At 58.6% G+C, this 17,110-nt stretch overlaps 1 protein-coding gene across 1 annotated transcript in view; it reads right to left on the bottom strand.

The window, feature by feature from the left end:
* Nucleotides 1–17,110, bottom strand: part of NCOR2 (nuclear receptor corepressor 2) — a 220,378-nt gene that overhangs the window by 171,703 nt on the left and 31,565 nt on the right. Inside the window, 1 exon segment of the mRNA XM_037816581.1 lies at nucleotides 16,158–16,204. The gene's annotated coding sequence lies outside the window, so the exon portion shown is untranslated.

Genomic DNA, 17,110 nt, shown 5'->3' with positions numbered 1-17,110 from the left:
CAAGCTGTCCCGGCGCACCCAGACCTCAGGACAAATCACTCCCTCATCCCCTCCGCTTGCAACTGAAGGCTCCTTGTGAGCTCGGGAAGCCCTTCCAACTTTCCAGTGTTTATCCCAGCTCCCGGCTGCCAAGTCCCTGGGCAAGCCTGGGCCGGTGGCGCTGATTTCAAACCAGACGTGGGCACGCAGCCAAGCGCCACCTCGGTGGGAGCGGGCGCCGGGGCCCAGCTCAGCGCTTCCTGCACCTGGCTCCCCATTCCTGGCCCCATGCTCCACAGAGAAGCCCTCCCCCAAATCCCAAGGCCCCCTGACCCTCTCCCAGCAAAAGACCCTGAGGAGCAAACACCCAGATCACCGAGATGCCCATGTCTCACCCAGATCTCGCGAAAGGATGGGGGGCGGGGGTCCGGTCCACAGCTCTGGAGAAAGGAACCGTGTCCCCAACCCACAGATCCACTCCCACCACAGAGCTGGCCAAGAACTCCTCTCCCCCAGCCCGGCCCGGCCCGGCCCGCCCAGGGCCTCTCAGGGCTCTTTTCCGTGACTTCAGCAACTTTGCCCGATAAGACAGCTTGGCCCATTGTCCCGCTGCACCGAAGCCTGGCAAACACCCGTCCTGCCAAGGGGGGCACCCCCGCCGCCCCCACCCGCTGACCAGGGCCCAGCAGCCCCAGCCGGGGGCCGCCACGTCCGGCAGCAGAACTGGGGTTCCTTCCACAAAAGTCTAATGGCCCCCAAACAGCAACCCCTTGCTGCACATGTTAGAGAGCACGGGGACCCCCCTCCGGTCTGTGCCCCCCACCCCGATCCAACGTCCACCCACTCGGCTGGGTGCCCACACCACGCTTCCCTGCCCACCGCCCGGCAAGTCCTCTTACCAAGCACATGACCAGCCTCTCGCTCACGTCAGCTGCAAACACAACTTGCAGGAACTCTCCCACACACCAAAAAAAAAATCAGAAAAGTACAGGCGCCAGCAAGTGGGTCAGCGGAGTCCGCACACACAGATTGTTCTACTGGCTTCCGGGAGACACACCGTGTCCAGCACCAAAACCCATCCTTCCTCCGGGACGGTCACCCAGGAGAGAGGTGGCCCCCGAGAGCTGCCCACAACGCCTTCCCGCGAGACTACAGCCTCCCACCCGGCCGGGGAGGCCCTGCTGGCAGCGGCGGCCCCACAGCCAGGCCCGGCCCCCCCAGGCCTCCGCCCGACACCCCTCGAGAGGGGGGGAAGGCCGAGGCCCACCGGGGACAATCTCCGAGGTCACCCGCCCCCAGCGCCAGGCCGAAAAGAGACGTCGAGCCTCTGGCGAGCTGTTCCCAACTCCTGCCACCCCAGGCCTATAAACACAGAGCATTACATAAGTCCACTCCTCCTGTTTGGGAGCCAAAAGTACGAGCTTTTTCTCCCAGCCTTGGCAGTAAGTAATAATTCCTCATCGCCATGGCAACCCTGGCGGGCTTCCAGCAGACACTCAGGAGCTGAAACACTGTGAGGCCTTTTTATAGCTCGGCTAGAAAAACCTCTTCACTATTCGCTCGAGCTCGCAGGAGAAAGCGAGTCCCAGCCGCCGCTCGGGTGCCTTTAACCCATTTACCTCCACCCGGCCTGGACCGTCCACCCCTGGGTGCTGGCCAGGCCTGCCCGCTCCTCCCCAGGGCACAGCTCAGAGCCACGGGCCCAGCGTGAATCCAAGGCCCCTGCCTGTCCCTTCCCCGTCCTCCCGTCCTGCAGTCCGATGGCCCCACGGGTACGCCCTGTCCTGGAAATACTCCGTCCTTCTTTTAGTCTCAGGTAGAGAAAACACGGGCCCCTCGCGCTGACATTTGTGACTAGGGCCATCTTGGTTACAGGCTCACAGGGTGTAAAAAGGCACAGCCAAGCGTGCACACACACACACACACACACACACACACACAGAGGCTGGTAACGGTGGCTCGGTGCTCAGCCAGGGATCTGAGCCTTGGCTGCGAGGAGCTGTGTGACTCAGGGACAAGTCCGAGCGTTTCTGGGCATCAGTGCTTGTCCGAAGAAGAGGCAGACGTAGCACCACTTCCCTCGGCGCCCAAGCAGCCGAGCCCGGGGGTCGGGGGAAGCTGCCCAGCTCCCCAGGAAGCAGAGGGGCCTCGAAACCGGGCTCAGGCTCACCGCCCTGCCCCCGGTAGCCAGGAGTGGGCTCAGGTAAGGAGCTGCTGGCCCAGGGTGGCCTGCTGAGAGACGGAAAGGGGTCCTACCGGCCGGGCACTGACACAAGGGAAGGCAGGCAAACACAACAGTCCGGAGGCTGGGGTGCAGCAATAGTGAGGGGAAGGGTTAGATGCAATCAGGGAGGTCATGAGGGCTGGAAGGGGGCAGTGGGTCATGGGGATCCTGGGCAAGCCACTTAACAAGGGCTGGAGACACCCCTGACAACGGTACCAGAAACATACCCCGTGGCCCGTGCTGTGTGCCCACTGCCGTGCTGGTGCCTCGTCTGGTTAGCCCACCTGCCCTCAGCTCCTCTGCAAGGTAAGTGCTCTTATGAAACCTAGAACACAAAGAAGGAAACAGGCCCAGAGAGGTTAAGTGACTTCCCCAGGGTCACACAGCTGGGAAGTGGCAGAGCTGGGATTCAAACTGGAAAACCCAACTTATATCCACCATGCTATGCAAAATAGTCGACGAGGGGCCACAGAAGGGTTTGAGACAGATCAGACTTAACTGATAAAGACGCATGGCCCCTGAGGGCCCAATGAGGTGGCTGCAGCCCCCAAGGAGGGTTTGCAAAGGCTTCGAGAGAGCTGCCTCCAAAGCTAAAGGTGGACATTTTTCCAACCCAACAACTTCTTTTATAGGTGGGGAAACTGAGGCACAGAAAGCCCAACAATCCGCACAGTCTCTCCCCCGCCCATGGGCTCTCACCACCATGGCCGGGAGGCCACGGAACTCAGGAATGGGTCCGGGGGCCCCAGAGCCCTGCCAGGAAGTGGCGCCGTCAGGATGCAGGGCTTCCTTTTGTTCTTGGATGTTTGTTTTGGACACAGAGCTGCATCCAGAGTTCCGCTGAAAGCCGGCCCCAGACTCAGGAGGAGCAACTCCAAATCCCCACCGCAGTTCCTTTATGCTCAGGGCAGGCGGGCTCTGGATTCCAGCCCATACCACTCTGCCATCTCTCCTTCCCACCTCCTGCGTCTTGGGCAGCATATCGGTTGTTGAGTGACTGAATGATAATGACAGATCATCAAACACCAGAAAACAGCCACACGCAGCAGCTTCTAGACAGAGCCAGTCGCCAAAACTGAGTTCATGCTCCGAATAAGTTAGTGTGTGGTTATCTGCCTACCAAAACAACTCCTCAACACACAAGTGCTGTGGGTTCAACCCCGACCCCACAAAAGATAAAGTTAAGTCCTAACCCTGCTACCCATGGAGGTGGCCGGATTTGGGACGAGGGTGCTTGCAGACGTCATCAGGTTAAGTTGAGGCCACAGAGGATTCGAATGGGCCCTCAAACCAACACCTGGTGTCCTGATAAGGAGAGGGAGATGTGAACAGGCACAAGACGACGGAGGCCGAGACTGAAGAGCTGCAGCTGCCACCGAAGAGCGCCAAGGCAGGCCGGCAGCCACCAGACAGGGAGGGAGTGGGAGGGACACAGAGACAGAAGGACAGGGACAGGCAGCGAGTGGGGAGTCCGGCCCTTTTTACCCTCATCCTCACGCATCCCACACCCCGCTACGCTGGAACCTGTGGCGAGCACCTGCCCCTCCCCGGACTGCCTTAGTCTCCTCATCCCGCACAAGAGGGCTTTGGTGGCTGGATGCCCCCCAGCCCAGTTTACCACTTTCTGAAAGCAGTGTCCATCTCTCAGTGGACACGAGTCCCTGACCCCAGGCCTGGAGCCGCCCAACACTCAATAAGCATCCATCGAGCCCCTGCTGTATGCCTTGCTGCGGGCACTGGGAATTCAGCAGGAGCAAGACAAACCCTGTCCTGTAGGAGAAGCATGGGAAGAGGGGGTACAACAATCCAACAACCCGCAGCCAAAGGTGTCCAAAACAACCGTGGCAGGTGTTGTAAAGACCGGAAAGCAGACGACGAACAGCAGGGGAGCGCTTGGGGATGGGGTGGTTTCCAGGATGGTGAATTTTCACCAGCTGAAGGCCAGGAAGGAGCTGTGGCCATGCCCCGATGAGCGTCCCGGACAGACGGACTCGCCAGGACAGAGGTCCTGGGGGCAGCCAGGAGGTCGCGTGACCGGAGCAGACAAGCCCTGGGAGGGTGGCGGCGGGTGCAGGCAGACATGCCCCCGGATCCAGGCGGCCAGGGCCTCAGAGGCCACTCAGAGGTCCTCAGACTTCAAGGGTGATTAAAATAAAACTCACGACTGTCAGGTTCCAGCGGCTGCTGTAACAAAGCAATACAACCTCAGTGGCTCAAACCACAGAAATGTATTCTCCTGGAAGTCCAAAATCCAGCTGTGTGCAGGGCCTCGCTCCCTCTCTCTGGCCCCCCAGCTTCTGGTAGCCCCAGGCACTCCGTGGCTTATGACTGCGTCACTGCTGTCGCCGTCACTATCTCCACATGGCCGTCTTCTCTGTGCTGAGGGACACTGGGCACCGGATGTCGGGCCCAGGATAACCTCGGCTCAAGATCCTCAACTAACAACATCTTCAAAGATCGTATTTCCAAACCAGGTCACATTCTGAGGCGTTAGAGGCACCATTCAACCCACTACAAGATCAAGACTCAATTCAGCAGCATCAAACACCTCGAAACGTCCCGGGGTCCCCTCTCCCACTCCCTTCCCCACAGATTCCAGGCAACCAGGCTGGAAGCTGCACAGCAGGCCCCGGGCATCTCCAGGAACCCAGCCGGAGGCCCTGCAGCAACTTGCGTTGGAAACAGGCCGGAGAGCCCCCAACGGTGGATCCTGTCCCAACCTGAGCCAGGTATGAAAGAGACCCCAAGCCGCCAGGTTCCCCCTGCCCTGGGAGAGCCCGTGACCCCCTCATGGGCACCTCCTGGGTGGGGTGTCAGAATCAGGCCACAACCCTCACCTCAAATTGCAGACTCCCCCAAACCAAAACGCAATCAATGTCCCCATCCCTTAACCCAGGCCCAAGGCTCTCCCCCGTAAGAGCCTCAGACTTAAAACCTTGGCCATGATGGCCACAGGAAGCACACGGACTTCTGGCGCTGTTTCTCAGCGGGTGTTGTTTTTGTATTTTAAAAAGGGGGCCGCTTCCACCCTCAGCAGCTGTGAGCTGGCAGCTGGTGGGACTAATTGCTCACCCAAGACCGTCTTCCAATGGCGGCACCATCCGGCAGCAACAGTTCTCTGCTCATCCCCATCATGGGTGCAGGGCAACTGGCAGGGGCGGCTGGGCAGAGGGGCGTGCGGCCACCTGCTCTAGGACCCCCGGGACCCCAGGCACTGGGCACCGTACTCGGTAATGCTCCCACCTCTGCTGTCTGAATCCCGGGCACCTGGAGCAGGGAGCAAACCACTCCCAATGTGCCAGAAATGGGGCTCACGGCTTCACACGCATCCCTCTGCTCCTCATAGCAATCCTATAGGGTATCATTATCCCCATTTTGCAGATGTGGAAACCAAGGCACAGAGCAGCAAAGTGATTGTCCAAGGGCACACAGCTAGGAAGTGGCAAAGTCAGGATTTGAACCCAGGGAGTCTGGCGCCCGAGTCTGCATCGTTAACCACTGGACTGTGTTTCTTGGAGGGGGTGAGGAGGGCAAGGAGAAACCAGTGAAGCCACGGCCTTGATCTCACAGGAACGGCTACAGTCTCAGGCCCTGATTTTTGGAAACAGCATCTCCGGAGGCAATGAAGTGCGACTTCTATCCAGAGAAGTGAGTGTCGGGCTCTGGGGGCCCACGGGGTCACACAAACCCTGAGACCTTCTGGTACGATCCACGGGACGTTCTGCCCAGGTCACAAGCAGCAAAACACTTTGAGATGAAAATCACAGCTAAGAACAGAGGCCACCAGGCAAGCTCTGTCTGGCCCACATAACGTTTGTATAAAATTGGGACATCTATAAAATCCAGATTTCCAGCTTCTCCTGGAAAACAATCAGAATATCCGGCAGGCCGGTTTGCCACAATCCCCGCCCCTCCCTTTCATCTATGCCTTCTCTTCCTCTTTGACCACCTCCCCTCGCTGCTGAAAATGCCTGACCGCGTGCTGAAAGCCTCATTCAGCGTGGAAATGGACAAGAGAACATCGTGCCATCCCTGGGGCTCCAGGTGACTCTCCTTCCCTTTGCTTGGCTGAGCTGGCCTTGTGCACCAACCAGAGAATGAAGCGCACACTGAAGGAAGCAGAGCAAACAGAGTGCCATCCCCAAGACACTGTTTGAGCACCTGGATCCAGCCACGCCTGAATTCATCATATGCTGGACTTCACTGTTTCAAGCAGTCATCAAATTCCATTTGTGACCCAACCCAGGTTGAGCCATGTCTCTGCCACAACTCAGAAATCCTCATTAATCACCCCTAATGAATTGCCCTCGGGCCTCACCTCTGACACTTGCCCAGGAAAGCCTGTCCTGAACATGAATAAATCAGGATCCCATTACAAGGCAAGGGCTTCTGGGGCCCCACTCTCCACGACCCTCATCACCCTTGACGGTGCGTGCTTTTTAAATTGACACTCTCCTTGTGAACACTAAACTCCTCAAAGGCAGGGGTAAAGCCTGACGTTTCCATCACTCTCACCCCAGTGGCTGAAAAGGGTCTGGAACATTCCACGTGCCCAGTATATGTAAACTGAGGAGCAAAAGAACAAGAAGGAGAAGCAAAAGCCACGAAGCTTGTTTTCTGCCTTAAATTTGAATAAGGACCCAACCCCAAGGTCTGTGGACCAGCTTGGATCCAGGGAACCTCTGCTGGTGGCCCCACATGACCCCTTCCCACGCTCTGCAATCGCCTCGCCTGCTCCACCACCACGGCCTGCTCGTTACTGCCGTGGGCCTTGGCGCCTGCTACGGCTGCTTCCCAGAGGCTCACCCCTCTTCCTTTCACACAGCTGGTTCCTTCTCATTATCCAGGTCCCAGCTCAAATGCCACATCCTCAGAGACCACCACTGATCCCTCGACATGAAACCAGAGCCACCCCAACCCCCTCACACTGTTATCCCCCACCCAGCGTGCACCCCATCTTGCAGTACTGTGTTTGGTTTGGTACTGCCCGTCTCCCCGTCAGCCCATGGGATCCACAGGCCGTGGCCCTGGCATCTGGTGGGCTGGGTCTCCCCTATGCACCCACCCCAGGGGGCCCATGGGCACCAGGCAGTGGCAGGGAAGCAGGCAGCAGACCTCCCATCCCCACCCAGAGCAGCTGCCGCGTGCCTGAGGGCCCTACGTGGCACACAGAGCCTGGCTCACAGCCCCACGAGGCATCCAGCCCCACTCCCAGCAGTGGTGGCTGCACCCAGCAGGGCACGAGGAGGGCACAGGTGGTCCCTGGCGTAAGCCACATGACAGCAGCCGGGGATGTGGAATCAGGCAGCCTGGGTTCAAATCCCAGCTCCGCCAGCTGCCTGCTGTGTGACCCTGAGCAAGTCACTGAACCTCTCTGTGCTCTCAGGTCTCCCCACCCATAAAATGGGGCTGATAACAATAGTTCCCACCTCCTAGGGCTGTCACGAGGAGCACATGAGTGAATGTCTGTGGTCCACTTAGAACTCAGCCTGGCATAAGGTAAATACTCAGGGATCATCAGAAATCAGTTAATAACGACAATGACGATGGCAAACTCTCACGCAGCACAAAGGCAAATAAATGGTCAGGAAATGCTAACCTCTATAATAAATATAGTACCTGCTCTGTGCCAGGTCTCGTTTGAAGCACTTAACACAAATTAATTCCCACTAGGTAAGTCTTATTATTATTCGACTTTCTCATTGTACATCCTCCAGGCAGCAACCCTGGATTGCTCCCACCCCCAGGAGCACCATGGAGACACATGGTTCTTCATGTGGTTCTGGGCTCAGCTCCCCTCTCTGCCCCAGGCTGCAGGGAGGGGCAGGGAGAGCCCCCCGAGGCCCACGAGCCTGAAGTCAGCTCAGGGTACATGCACATCCCCACACCGGCCCAAGCTGCAGCCCCTGCCAGAACCCCAGCAAGCCTGGAAAGCAAACAGTGCTCCCTCCCTGCTAAAGGAAGAGGCAACTCGCTGGTGGGTGCCCACGCATCTCGAGGGCTCAGGCCTCACTGCCCCTGCACAGGGTCGGGGTGTCCAGAGAAATGGGGTCACATGAGAGGGACAGGCACGGACAGCACAAAGGCCAAGACTGCCCCCACCCCATCCCAGCACCCCTCCCTTCTGCCACCAAACCTGCTTCCTCTAACGCCCATATTCCCGGGTTTCATGAAACGCCCCCAAGGTGGGTGCAGCTCGTCTCTGCCCACCAGCGAGAAGGAGGGCTGGGCTCGCCTGTCTGGACCCCGGCAAGGTCACCCCGAGGCGCCCACAGCGCCCGTGTACTTCTCGGAGGGGAGGGGAGCCCCATCCACGCCGAGGACGTGTTAGAATCCCACCAGCTGTGGGGGCCTGCTCAGTCTCTCCACCACCCTGAGCCTCCGTTTCCTCACCTGTAAAACGAGTCTGACGTTTATTCTCGTGCCAGAGGCAGAACAAGGAGTGCTAAAGAGCCAGCAAGTCAGGGCCACAAGAGGAGAGAGAGAAGCTCCCGAAAGAAGCTGTTTTAATTTCAGCAAACGAGCACACATTGTCATTAAGAAAATGGAATTTTATTTTATGGCTCAGAAAAGTTTCTATTTCGATTTACGGCCTAACAGAAGAGGGTGACGTGATCTGTTCGGCGTGTAAGCCTCCTGGGACCTGGAGACCCTGGCTCAGACTCTCCCTCAAAGAGCTGTGCTGAGGCACTGGATAAGCACGTAAGCAGAGAGAGCAAGCTCACCATGTGGGCACCACCTGTCCCACGCAGGATGACACAGAAGCAGTGGTGGGAGGTTGAGGCAAGCGAGGGCATGGGCTCTGGGAAAGGCAGCTGGGTTTGAATCTCACCGGCTGTGTGACCTCAGGCAAGCTGCTTAACCTCTCTGTGCCTCAGTTCTATCATCCCTAAAGTAGGGATGGTAATAGTCCCTACTTCGGAGAGGTGTTTGGAGGATTAAATAAACTGTAACATACATACAGTGGTTTCAGGTGTGCCCGAAACACAAAGACTTACAAATGCTATTATTATTATTGTGGCGTCACTATTGTTTGCAGCAACTTCGAACCCCGAGCAGGTTTACAAACCCAACTGCAGTATAAAGACAAGTCCACCTGGATTCCCAGGGTCAAAGGCCAGGTATACAACCCAGGAATCCCCCACCACCCAGGCTCGCTGGGAGCCCCGAAAGGCAGCCCGTCCCTCCTCCCTCCGGCGGGGGGCAGGGACTACCATCACATGGAAGAAGACGCACGTCAGAGCCGAAGATTAAAAACAAGGGCAATTATCGGGCAGGCATCCATCCATAATTATGAATTTGATGTAATTAGGCACCCCACTAACTTCATTACTTATTTATTTTCGGGATTGCTTATTTAATTTACAGGCCTCCTTCCCTGAAAAGCCATCTTGGCTGACACCCCTCCGGCGAGGAAGGAGGAGAAGGGCCGGGCGGCACCCCCTCCTCTACCCCCACCCCTATTTCTGGGTTTCCATCGGTTGTGCTCCCATCTCGCCCACAAACAGCACCCCGGAAGGCCTGTGCGACTTTGCCCAAGAGAGGAGTCAAGGCCTGACGGTCAGTCCACAGCACCCGGCCCTCAACCCTGGGGGCATGGACCCCTCCCGCAGAGGACAGCCTCAGGGAGAAGGGGTGGCCCTGGTCCCGGGCAGCCACCAGTTCCTGGTCTGACCCTCTGGCCCAGCAAACCCGGCAAGGCAACTCTGGAGCTGGTCCCTTCCAGCATGGAGAAGAGTGAGCGCTGCACTCACGGGCTCGTGCTCAGGGAGTCGCTGGGCCTCTCCGAGCCTCGGTTACTCCTTGTGAAACAGGAGTGTGGAGGACACCAGCAGCTGGCGAGCCCTGCCAGGCCTGACTGCTCGCACCCAATGGGGCACGGTGGGCTCGGCCAAGGCAGCACGATGAGCAACAGTGGTCAGGGGAATAAGGGCTAGAAAGGCAGCAGCGCCAAGGCAAGCATCTTCCAGAACACAGGAGAGTCCAGCCAGGGGGCCAGACAGAGGAGATCCAAAGGCAAACACAGGCTTTCCCAAAACACAGCGACAACTGAAGTAATGGAACGTAGAAGAAACCCCACTAGGAAGGCTAAAATTTAAAAACCACTGACGATGTCAAGGGCTGACAAGGATGTGGACTAACCGGAACCCTCCATGGCAGGTGGGAATGCAAAACGATACGGCACTTTGGAAAAGAGTCTGGCAACGTCTTAACTAAAACCTACACTTACCATATGACCTATCAAGCCCCTCCCAGGTATTTGCCAAGAGAAATGAAAACATCTCAACACAAAGACTCATGCAAGAAGGTTCACGGCAGCTCGTATTCCTAACAGCCAAATCCTAGAAACGACCAAATTGTGCATCAACCGGTGAACAAATACACCAGCTGCCAGGGGTCCCACACAGAGGATCACCACTGGTGAAAAAAAGGGAAGGAACCACCGATACACCTAACAACAGGGAGGAATCTCAAAAACACGCAGAGAGAAAGACGCAGGCCACAGAAGAGTACACACTGTATGACAGCTGTATTTAAAACTCTAGAAGATTCTGGAACTTCTCAGCCAGGTAGATGTGTGGTTGACTTGGTGGCAAGAGGGGATTTCTAGCAAAACGGCTGAAGGGAACTTTTTGGAGGGATAGAAATGTTCTATAGCTCAATTGTGGTAGTTATGCAAATGTTTACATTTGTCAAAACTGATGGAACTGAACGCTTAAAATGGGCGCAAATTATAACAGGTTCACACCTCAATGACATTAATTTTTTTTGAAGAGTAACAGAGAAATACACCCATCAGCATCAGCACTCCCGAGCCCAGGGACTATCTCGGCACTTCCAGGTCAGGTCTGCTGATTCCCCACTGTTCGACAAGTTGCTCTAAAGCCCCCGGCCTACAAGCACTGGGCGAGGCCAGTCTGGGTTGAGTTTCAGGGTGCCCCTTCCTGATGCGTCTTTTAGGGCAACCCCTCTGTCTCTGCGCCCCCTGGAGTCCCCACCTGTAAACGAAGCTTATAAACAGGATGGTCCATGTCCTCAGTGGACTGGGTGAGTACAGCCAACTAGAGTGGAATCAACGGCCACGGGCCCTGGCATACAGCAGGTGCCTCACTGTTGCTGTGGGAAAGCGATAAAGTGACAAGCGCCAGGGCCAGCGTGTATTCCCATGCCAGGGCTCAGCCAGGGCATTTAACTGATGCCTGCTGTCCGGGGGCAGGGCCAGGCTAGACTCCTCGGCTCCACCCAGCGCGACCCTCCCGGGAGGGAGGAGACAAATGAACGGGGACCCTGTGGGAGGGGTCCCTGAGAGCCCATCACCTGGAAAGGGTGTCCCCGTGGAGCAGGGCGTCCTGGGGGCTCCAGCTATCAGGACTACACTAACTGGTGCAGGGCCGAGGTCACCCAGAGCCCTGGGGAGGAGAGCACAGCCAGAATAAAAGGAAAAAGAAGAGGAGGAGGAGGATGTGGAGGGCGTCCACGGGGTTGGCGGTGGAGGGATTCGGCGCCAGCTCACATGCCCTGTCTGGCGGCGGCTCCCACTATCCAGTGAGTGATGGGGAGGGCAGGCAGTGTCCGCGAGCCAGGCCGGGGGTCCCTCGGGCCTGATCAGCAGCGGCCGCAGGCAGACACGCTCAGCTGTCAGCTCGTCCTCCCAGCCCGCCATCAGAGGCACCATTAATTGCTGTCATTTGAGGGCGGCCTGTGGGGAGAAGGAGGGGAGGGAGGGGGCAGAGGGAGGGGAGAGGGTGAGGGGGAAGGTAAGGGGGGGAAGGAGGGGGAGGAGGGGAGGGGAGGAGGGAGCAGGTGCAGGAGGGAGGACAGAGAAGAGGTGGGAAGAAAGAAGGTGGACACGGGGAGGAGGGAGAGGAAGAAAAGGGAAGGAAAGGAAAGGAGAGAGGGATGGGAAAGGAGGAGGAGGACGGGAAGGAGAGGAAGGAGGACGTGGGGGGGGGGGTGGAAGGGTGGAGGCAGCCCACCCAGGGCCTAGTGCCCCGCAGAGAGGACAGCCCCAGAGGGAGGGAGACACCCCAGTGCGGTCCTCCCCAGGCAGGAGCCAGACCTGTCCACCCACTGCCCGTGAGGCCAGGAGAGGCCCAGAGATGAGATCCTGGGGGGCCAGGCCTGCCCATCCCCGCTCCAGCCACTTTGCTCGGCCCGGCAGCCCCCGCCCCCTCCGCAGCCCAGCCCCCATCCCCACCTGGAGCCCAGTCCCTATGCTGGGAGCACCCCCTCCCCACCCCCACCCCCAGCTGAAGAACCCGCTCAGGGGGTTCAAGCTGTGGGCAGAGCCCACTTTCCCTCCTTCCCCCTGCCCCTCCTGGGGCTTCAGTCTCCCCACCTGCAGGATGGGCTAACGGCGGGGGGCTGCCTCCTGGGCCCCTCTGGAACTAAAGGAGGTCGGGTGGTAGACGGCCCAGCAGGGTCTCCAGCCCGGCCAGGCAAGTGTGGGCTGCTGGGGTTGTGACCGTCAGCGGCCCCAGCTGCACTGGCTCCATCTCCCCTTCCACCCCGTGTCATGGTTCTTTCCAGCTGTGCCTGCTCCCCACGACTCCAGCCCCACCAGACAGCCCTGAGCAGGGAGGGGGTCCCACCAGCAGAGGCCAGAGAGCCCCCACAGAGCTGCAGGGCTTGGGGTCCCTGCAGCAGCCCCCCAGCCGTGCTGCTCCCGGGCTACCCGGCCCCTCTCAACACAGGCCTTGTCCGGGGTTCCTCCAGGGAGCTCCCGGACATGCTCTGAGGCTGCCTCAGCAGGAGAGGGGGCCCCAGACCCTCCAGAGCCCCCGCCCCATCTGTCTGCCTCCCTCCGCCCTCCAGCTGATGGATGGCCCCAGAGGAGGAAGCTAAGTGCTGGCAGACAAAAAGCCCTTTTATCGTTCTCGGGTGGGCCACTGGCATGACAAGCAGATAACTCAGCCACGGGGAGGAGGGCGCCCCATTAGGCCCGAGAGGCGGGGTGATGGAGGAGCAGGAGAGGAGGAGGAGGAGGAAGGCAAAACCGCAGGCACAGCCGCCCTTCCCTCAACTTCGAAGCACCATGAGGCCAGCGGGAAGCTTTGCTGGGCTGGCCGCCCCCGGGGGGAACCACCACGGCCACCCCCACTGGAGTCACCCGTGTCTCCCCGGCCTCCAGGATGCAACTCACTGTTGTGGGGTCCCATGCAAGGCTCAGGAACCAAGGAGAGGGGCCTCCTCCAGGAAAACCACACTCGGCAGCTGGCCCGGGACCCTGCCAACCCAGAGCCTATTCCAAACCTGCGCCCTCTGCCTGGGACCCCCTTCCCCCAGCTCCCCGCACGGCCCCTCCCGCCCTCCTGCAGGTCTCTGCCCAAACGCCACCTTCTCCCAGGCCCATGCTGATCCCCTCTATTTGAAACCACAACCCCAGCACCTTTTCTGCTTGGTTCTTTGCCCTGTCCCCCACACCCGACTTGCCACCAAATGACTCACGCACTTCCCGTCTGATCTCATTGTTGTTTATTGTCTGTCACCCCCAGAAAGGACAGGACCGTGTGTCTGTCTCATTCACAGCTCAATCTCCAGGGCCCAGGACGGGGCCTGGCCCACAGAAGGCGCTTTAGAAATAATCGCTCAACTTACGAATGAACGGGGGAGAAGAATGGAATCTTCTGAGAGCAGCCTGTCACGGACCAGAACGTGCTGGAGACCAACAGAGTTCAACCATGGGCATCCGCCCACGGGGGCCTCATCATGCCTTGTGTGAGGCCCACTTGACAGACACAGAAACCGAGGCACAGAGCAGCGTCTCATTTCCCTGGGGTTCACACACAGGCCTGCAGAATGCAGAACCACCTCAGGAGGATGCGTGCTTCTCGGGAGGACTGAGATACGGGGCAGCTGCTCAGGCCAGCCCAGGCCTGGGTGTCAGGACAAAGACAGAAACCACCCCCCACTCTCCTCCCAGCACCGTGGCCTCAGGGAGGCCCTTTCCTGTCTCTCAGCCTCAGTTTACCCCCTGCTGCATGGGGGCTGCAGAAGCTCACCCCTGCTGTCCCTCCCAGGACAGAGTGCAGGCCCCACGTGCAGCAAGGGGGCTGGTCTGCACCAGGCATGGCCCTGATGGGGGGAGCAGAGGGTGCCGGGTCTCAGCCGAGCCACGGAGGTCAGAGGCCCGGGCCGGGGACCCTCCTGCTGGCCGCCTGAGGGGCCCGACCTGGCTAACCCTCACCCCATCCCCGGAAGGACAACGCTGCCACGTGCTGAGTGAGCACTTGCTACCTGCTTAGCAGCTCCTGGCTGCACGCCTCATGGGGCTGAAAATCCCAGAGCTCAAGGTCCTGAGTTCAAGGTCACAGAGCTTGGAAGGGTCGAGCCATCCCTTGCAGGAGGCCAGTGCCCATGCCCGGACGGCCGTACCCTGCTGCCCGCTCTGCCTCACCCCTCGTCCCAGGGGCCACAGGGCCGTGCCCCCACCTCCGAGGCATCCTCCAGCTGCTTCCCCGCTCCGCCTAAACCACGCCACCGTGCAGAGGGGAAGTGGCGTTTCCTCCTCACACCCACAGGGTCCCTGGGGACAGGAACGCCTTTCCCAGGCCTGAGTCAGCCAGGTCGTCTTCCCCTAGCAAAACCCCACATCTCTGGGGACAGGCAGAGGACATAGGGAAATGGGCCTGCAGATTCAGTTCCCTCCTCACTGCTCCCCTTCAGGCCTCCCCTCTGCTCAAAAAAACCCACCCAATTCATAACAACAATCCACCCATCACTGACACTTCACGGTGCTGACTCTGCTCTGCGCCGCAGACTTTTCTAGAAACTCATCTGATCCTTGCACTTTCTGATGGGGGGTGGGCAGGGTAATTTGATTATAACCCCGTTTTACAGACGGGGAGACTGAGGCACAGGGAGGGTAAGGGACACGCCCAAGGTCACACAGATAATCAGTGGCAGAGGAAGAGTCGTGCTCAGGCAGCAGGTTCCAGAGTGTTCTGAAGTTCTACGCCTCTTCAAATTAAAAGACAATATAAAATAAAAAATGCCAGGGGCAAGCCTGGGCAGTCTGTGAGTCCCCAGCTCCAAGTCTTTGCCCACTGTGGCTTACCCATATCAGGACTACCTTCCCTCTTCCTTGACCCCCACTCCAGTCCTCCAGCTCTCTGGGCTTTCAGGGATGCGTAGGAGCTCTCTGGGGAGCCTCCCCACACACACAGTCAAGCATTCCCGGCAGGGGGCAGGCCGCGGCCATGGGCCTGCCTGTTCTGTGACTCAGTCTGCTTGGCTGTGACATGAGCCTGTTGAGGGGACTTGGCCGGCCCCCTGGGAGCTCCAGAGAGGGTTCAAGTCCTCCTCTGTGCTTCTGGCTGAGAGCTGCGGGACAGGTGGCCACTCTGTGCCTCGGTTTCCCTGTCTCACAGAGCATTACTTTGAGGGTTCTGAGTGGGTCATGCGTGGCAGGTGCACATGTGACCATTCACCCCATGTCAGGTGCTAAGGGCTTCACCTGGAATTGTCGCAGCACCCCAGGGAGGCGGGTGCTGCCATCACCCCCAGTTGACAGGTGGGGAAACAGAGGCACAGGGAGATGGAGGACGCTGGCCCGGGCACCCAGTGTAGAGGCGGCAGGGCCGCGATTGGATCCCAGGCAGCCATTTTTCCACTGGGCCAGAGTTGTGTGGCCCAAGGCTTCCTCTAACACCAGGCCCCTGTGACCACAAGCCCCGAGCTGCAGGCCCAGCTCCGGAACACAAAGCAACCTGCCAAGGAACCCCAGCGATGAGCCCCACATCTCCACTGCCAGGGGCCCCTTCTTCCAGTCATCATCTGGAAACCACCGCACCCCCTCAGCCAGGAAGTATCCCAGCCCCGGGGGACCCCACCAACTTCCCCACCCTGCAAGCAGAATCCGACTCCTCGGCAACTTCAGAAGCCCCTCCCGTGAGAAGGCCCCGGCATGCAATGCCCCAGGGGATGGCGAAGCGGGGACAGACTGTGCACCTACCAGAAACTGCTGCCAGCCGCATCGTGTCCTCAAAGACTCCAGGAGACCTGTGGGAAAGAAACCAGGCTTGGGATTAAACAGCGCAGCTTCCACCAGGACCAGGTCCACAGTGGGCAGACAGAGGCCTGGGTGCAGACGGCAGGCGCGTTAGGGCAACTGCGTCCCCACGACAGCCTGGGAGCCAGACGCTGCGTCCCCATGTGACAGAGAGGGAAACCGAGGCTCAGAGAGTCCAAGTCTCGTGCCCTGGGTCCCACGGCTGGAAAGTGACAGGGATGGCACTCCAATCCAAACAAGCCCTCACCCCAGCAAAGCCATCAGGGGGTTCCACGTCCTGTACCCCAGCGTCACCATGAAACTCCTAGTAACTGCCAGGCTGACGTCAGAGGGACAGTGGTCTACTATTCTCATTCAAGAATTCCTAACTGAGTCACCACACGGTTCGATGAAAACTAGTATCCAGTGTATACAGGATGCTCATAAATAAATAAGGAAAAGCCAGTCAGCCCCATAGAAAAACGAGGAAAGACTTGAACAGACACTTCACTAAAGAGGATTTGCAAATGGCCGATCCACACATGAAAAAATGCTCAACATCATTAGTCACCAGGAATGTGCAAACGGCTAAAGCTAAAAAGACTGACAATACCAAGTGTCGGTGAGAACACGGAGCAATGGGAGCTCTGGCAAGCGGACGGAGAGCAAAATGGTGCCACCACTTTGGCGATTTCTTACAAAGTTCAGCAGACACTCACCATCTGACCCAGAAATCCTCCTCCCAGGTATTTACCCAGGATAAAAGAAAAGTCAAGCCCACACAGAGACTTGCACATGAGTGTTTACAGCAGCTTTATTCATAACCACAGTAAAACCGGAAACAACCAAATATCCACAGACATGGGAACAGATAAACAAGTGGAAGGACGTCTGCACTACGGGGGAGTCCCCCACCC

Source organism: Choloepus didactylus, chromosome 23 (assembly GCF_015220235.1).
Source record: "Choloepus didactylus isolate mChoDid1 chromosome 23, mChoDid1.pri, whole genome shotgun sequence".
In the NCBI taxonomy this organism is placed as follows: Eukaryota; Metazoa; Chordata; class Mammalia; order Pilosa; family Megalonychidae; genus Choloepus; species Choloepus didactylus.
This window is presented reverse-complemented; position numbering and strand designations above follow the sequence as displayed.